A 6,000-nucleotide genomic window follows, 5' to 3' on the forward strand; every position below is an offset into this window, starting at 1 on the left:
CTTTTGGGTTCCATTTGTCACACCTTCCTTCTCCGGCTTCCACAGAGAACACTTGCATCTGGCTCTCTGGGCTGTGGGGCATGAGATAAAGAGGAGGGAATCTTTGGTGTATAAGCCAAGAGCATATTCGAGAGTAGGGGCGGGGCAGGTGAAAACTGTTCAAAGCCGCAGCTAACCTTCTTGGGCTTGAACTCACATCCTTTAGTTATGCTTCCCATTTCAGCTGGGACCCGAGGCTGCGGTGTTGCATGTGCTATTCTAAGAGGAAATGTGTTCACCAAGAAAACTCTCATTACAAATATGAATGCTATGTTGGCATATATGTAATGCCCAAGCAACTGGGACTATATCTTGTACTGATATATAACATGTGTGATGCATCCTATAGTCTATGGAGTCAAAGATAGGAATTTGATCACATTTTTATATCTCTGAAATCAAAGGGTAACTTAGAGTTGATGGCAAGTAGTAGCTGAACTGCTATAGTGTTTGTTGTGATTATCAGCCTCTCAGTAGCTTTCAGCGATGCCTATTTGGTGTGTGTGTGTGTGTGTGTGTGTGTGTGTGTGTGTGTGTGTGTGTGTGTGTGTGTGTGTGTATACACATGAAGGCTTTGGCTCTGTTGGCTTTTGCTGTGGTTGATTTGGCTGGGTTTGGCAGGGCTTAATGCTATACAGCTACACTTGTTATTTTAGAACCCAGACAGGACTAACCACAATCTTGGACTCTTTGGGTGCAGGAAGGAGAGCTGATTCAAACTTTACAAATGCATACAGCTGCTTGGGCAAGGCTCATAGTTCGCGTTCTGTTTCTGGGACAAAACACTGTGACCAAAAGCTACTCTGGGAAGGAATGTGTTTCTTTCTCTTCCACTTCCACATCACAGTCCATCACTGAGAGAAGTCAGGGCAAGAGCTCACGCAGGCACCTGGAGGCAGGCACTGAAGCGCAGACCACCACAGAGGAGTGTCGCTTACCGGCTTGTTTCCCAGGTTACTCAGCCTGCTCTTATACAGCACAGGACCACCTGCCCAGGGTGGAACTGCCCACAGTTGGCTAGACCTTCCCACATCAACCATCAGTCAAGAAGACGCCTCCACAGACATGCCCACAGGCTTGTCTGATAGGGGCATTTCCTCAATTAGCGTCCCTATTCCCAGGTGACTCTAGTTAGTGTCAAACTGACAAAAACTCACCAGCACATATGGTCTTTGTCATCCCCGCTCTCATTCAATTGGCCGAAACAAGTCACATGGCCAGGCCTGACAATGGAGTGCAGATGTGTGCTCTACCCACTGTGAAGCTGAGAAGGCATGTGGGGACAGAAATTGGGAACAGCAACAAAATTTACCATGGCAACATTTTTCCTTTTCTCGTGGTACTTAAAACAATGGTGTGTTTCACAATGGCTGGCATCTTAGAGTCAGTGTGATAGACTATATCACGGCTGAAAAGAATCTCTCCTCTGGGCATAATATTTTTATAAGCTCCTTTCTTTTTTCTTTTCTTGCTTTCTTTTTCGTTTTCTTTTTTCTTTTTTTATGGTTGAGCTTTACAAGAAAATAGAGACTTGTCCATTGTTTCTTTGGCATTTTCCTCTCCTTAAATCAAAACACTTGATGGTGGCGATAAGGGAGACTTGTTGATGTCTTTCTGCTAATCCTTAGTTAAATCATGATTGTTACCTAATTTTGTAGATAAAGGAGGAGGTTGAATTATGGGCAAGTGACTGGAGGACTGTGTTCACAGCATTCTTAACTATTAAGTCATTATTAATCATTTGACTTTTTCCACCCAGCAGAAACTTCTACAGCATCTGCTATGGTAATGTCCTCTCTTATCACTGGAAAGCCACAGGAAACAGCATCCGTGGTTCTTGATCATACGGAGTGGCAAGTGGCAGCTAGGTGAGAACATTTCAGATGCCAGCGGCAGCCATGAAGAGTAGTGCTCCCACTTTTGGGGTAGAAAACCAAAGTTACTATAAACAAAATAGTGAAGTCTAGTTGCAAGGAGTCAGCCTTACAAAGACCTGGGGGGAAGCATCCCAAACAGACCAGCAGCTGCGTAGATTTCAGAGTAGAAGAGAAAAAGACCTGGGGATGGAACTGGTGAGTGATTTCAGGGTGTAAGTTAAAGTGACTTACGTACGGGATAAAGCCTTGTATTTGCCTGGTGACGACAAAAAGGCTCAGACAGACCTAGCTTGCTGGCTGCCTTGGCACTTTGCTGCTCTCGCCATGTGACTTCCATCCTGTGTCGATCTGGTCACCAGCACTTACGTCCCCTTACCATCTGCACTGACATTCCAGTCAACAGGAGTGAGGGAAATGAAGTAGAACATTCGTTATTTCTACTTAAAAACTCAAACTAGAGGGCTGGAGAGATGGCTCAGCAGTTAAGAGCCCTGGCTGATCTTCCAGAGGACCTGGGTTCAATTCCCAGCACCACATGTCATCTCATGATCATCTGTAACTCCAGTTCCAAGGGATCTGGTACCCTCACACAGACATGCATGCAGGCAAAACATCAATGCACACAAAAAATATAAATAAATCTTAAAAGTTTGCACACATCACTCTGCTCATGTCCTGCTGATCGTAATTTTGTCATATGACCATCTATAGACCACATATATGAGGGAAGTGAAGAAATGTCCTTACCCTAGATTCATGGAACTGGATAAACTTTGCTGACTGTTCCCAATCAAGAAGGAGGTTGTTAGCTGTTAGAGGATAAATATGTTCATCTGCAGTGTGAGTGGTAAAGTTGGTAATACAGGCAGAATCCTGAGTATGCAAAGCCGTGCAGACCATAGCAAGGAGTCTGGACTACATTGGAATGTATTAATTATCTATTGTTGCTCTTCAAACCCCACCCCAATGTAAAATCAGTGTTTCTCACCTCACTTTTTTCTGTGGATCAGAAATTTGGAATATGTACAGTGGGATGGGTTCATCTTTGGGTCTCTCAGGCCACTGACATGGAGCCCTTGGCTAGGGCTATAGTCATCTGACTGAGGCAGGGGATCCACTCCTAAGGTGGCTTATTATATATTTATTGGTAGAAAATTCAGTTTCTTGCAGGCTATTGGCTGTAGGCTTCATTTCTTGCCACATGAATCTTTCTAGAGACTTCCTTCAGTACCGTCAGGACATGGCAGCTGACTTCCTCTAAGTAAGTAAGCCAAGAAAAGAGAACAAGAAAATCACAACACGCCTCAAGGCCTAACCTCAGACACCCCCCATTGATGCTTTGATGCATTTTATTTCTTATATGCTAAGCACAGCCCACTGTCAAGGAGAAGGGATCATATTCTGCTTTTCAAGAGAAGAGTGTGAAATTATGTATTTATTTAAAAACTACCACAGTATTGCTTGGGGAATATTTTAAGCAAAAGTCTATATGACCTGTTTTATATTTGAAAGAATTGTTTTGTCTACTTTGTGTGTGTGTGTGTGTGTGTGTGTGTGTGTGTGTGTGTATAGATATACACATATATGTATATATATATATGTATACACATACACACACACACACACACATATATGTAACATATTTTGCCTATGTGCATGGTGGAATAAGGGAACCCAGGTAGATGGCTGTTACTTAGTTTTAGCAATTAATAAATGAGGCTAAGCCTATGGACAAAGTAGAATTAAGCAGTAAGGTACAAGATGTGTCTCAGATGTAGAGCAGAACAGACATACTATTTACTGATCTCATGTTACTAGGTGTCTTCCCTTTTCACAGCCTCGATGACAGTGATTTCTCAAACTAGCTGATTATCAGAAAAACGTAAAAAGTGTGAATTACTTCTCTTCATTTCCAGACAGTCTACTTTGGCAGGTCTAAGGCAGGGAGATGATTAATCAGCATTGGAAACAGGGCTGGCAAGATGGCCCAGCAGGTAAAGGTATTTACCACAAAGCCCGACGACTTGAGTTCAAGCCCCAGGACCCACATGGTGGAAGGAGAGAAATGACTTCCCAAGCTGCCCTGTGATCTACCACATGTGTACCTGGACATGTTTGCAACACTCCACCTCCATGATAAATAAATAAAATGTAATAAAAATGAAAACAATGACAACAAAACGCGGAAACCACACCTCTCTCTTTCAATTAATAATATTTGTTCATTGACAATTTCATACTGGAATGTTTACATACATATAATGTGCTCCCTCCCATCCCTCAGATCTCCCCTCATCCCACTTCTTTCCTACAAATCTTTTTCCTTTTACTTATGCCTTTTTTGTTTTATTTTATTTTATTTCCTGTGAAGTTTAACCAGGGCCATCTCCATGGCCATGGGTTTGAAACTATCAATTAGAGCCCAGTGGGGTCACTTATAGAGACACAACTAGATACTGTGCTTCCCTGTTCCCACAATCTGTTAGTTGTCAATAGTTCACCAATAAGAGCTAAGGCCCTATGAGTTCTTTCCTCAGTCGTGGCTGATTGTTGGGTGGACCCTACTTTATGGGCTCAAGGCTATGACGTACAGCTGCTTTAAGATCATGATCACCATGCATGACTAAGTCATGATTATAAAATTGCTCTTCAACCTTCCTTCCCATCTTCCAGTTCTGAAATTCTTTGAGCTGCCTCTTCTGAAATGTTTCCTGAGCCTTAAGGGAGGTGTTATAAATGCCTTGTTTAGGAGTGAGCTCTCAACTATCCTTTGTTTACAGCATCTTGTGTAATGACAGATCTCTGCATTTGCCTCCATTCACTACAAAGATAGGCTTGTCTGATAAATTGAGTATAGCCTTTTCTACGGATTTAAACATAGATATTTAGAAGTTATTATCTTAGTCAGTGTTCTATTGCTGTGAGGAGACACCAAGACCACTGCAACTCTTACAAAGGAAAGCATTTAATTGGGGCTTGCTTTACAGTTTCATAGGCTTCATCTATTGTCATCATGGCTGGGAGGACGGTGGCAGGCATGGCAGGCATGGTGCTGGAGACATAGTTGAGAGCTACTTCCTGATCCACAGGCAGAGAGCACAATATTGGGCCTGGCATGGGCCTTTGAAACCTCAAAGCCCACCCCCCAGTGACACATGTCCTTCAACGAGGCCACGTCTCCTAATCCTTTCAATCCTATCAAATAGATCCACTCTCTGGTGATTAAGCTTTCAAATATATGACCTTATGGGGGCCATTCTTGTTCAAACCACCACAACAGTCATGGATTTTTACTTTATTTTTTTATCAAGTTGGCCTCTTGTGGGGAAAAACTCAACTCCAATCAGGGGGCAGTTAATTACCCCCATGACAGTCATGGCACATTACACCTTTGGGCCCATCGTGGCTAGCTGTTTGGTTTTGTAGGTCATAGAGTCCATAGCTTGGTAAAACCATGAATGCCGCCGAGTGGTGGCAGTGGTGGCAGACCACGCCTTTAATCCCAGCACTGGGGAGGCAGAGCCAGGCGGATCTCTGTGAGTTCGAGGCCAGCCTGGGCTACAGAGTGAGTTCCAGAAAAGGTGCCAAAGCCACACAGAGAAACCCTGTCTCAAAAACAAAAGCAAAAGCAAACAATCAAAACCACGGATGCCTTTACTCCCTGTGGTGGTTTGAATGAAAACAACCCCCTAGGTCCATTTGAAGTGGCGCTATCAGGAGGTGTGGCCTTGTTGGAGGAGGTGTGGGCTTGTTGGAGGAAGAGTGTCACTGGGGATTGGCTTTGGGGTTTCAGAAGCTCAAGCCAGGCCCAGTGTCACTTTCTTCCTGCTCCCTGCCGATCCAGATGTAGAATTCCTGGTTCCTTCTCCAGCACCACGTCTGCCTGCACACCACCATGCTTCCCGTCATTGTGATGATAATGGACTAAACCTCTGAACTGTAAGCCAGCCTCAGTTAAATGTTTTCCTTTATAAGAGTTGCTGTGGTCATGGTGTCTCTTCATAGCAATAGAAATCCTAACCAAGACAGAAGTAGGTACCAGGGACTGGGATATTGCTGTAATAGACTGGACCATGCTTTTGTT

The sequence above is a fragment of the Peromyscus maniculatus genome, chromosome 16, assembly GCF_049852395.1.
Source record: "Peromyscus maniculatus bairdii isolate BWxNUB_F1_BW_parent chromosome 16, HU_Pman_BW_mat_3.1, whole genome shotgun sequence".
In the NCBI taxonomy this organism is placed as follows: Eukaryota; Metazoa; Chordata; class Mammalia; order Rodentia; family Cricetidae; genus Peromyscus; species Peromyscus maniculatus.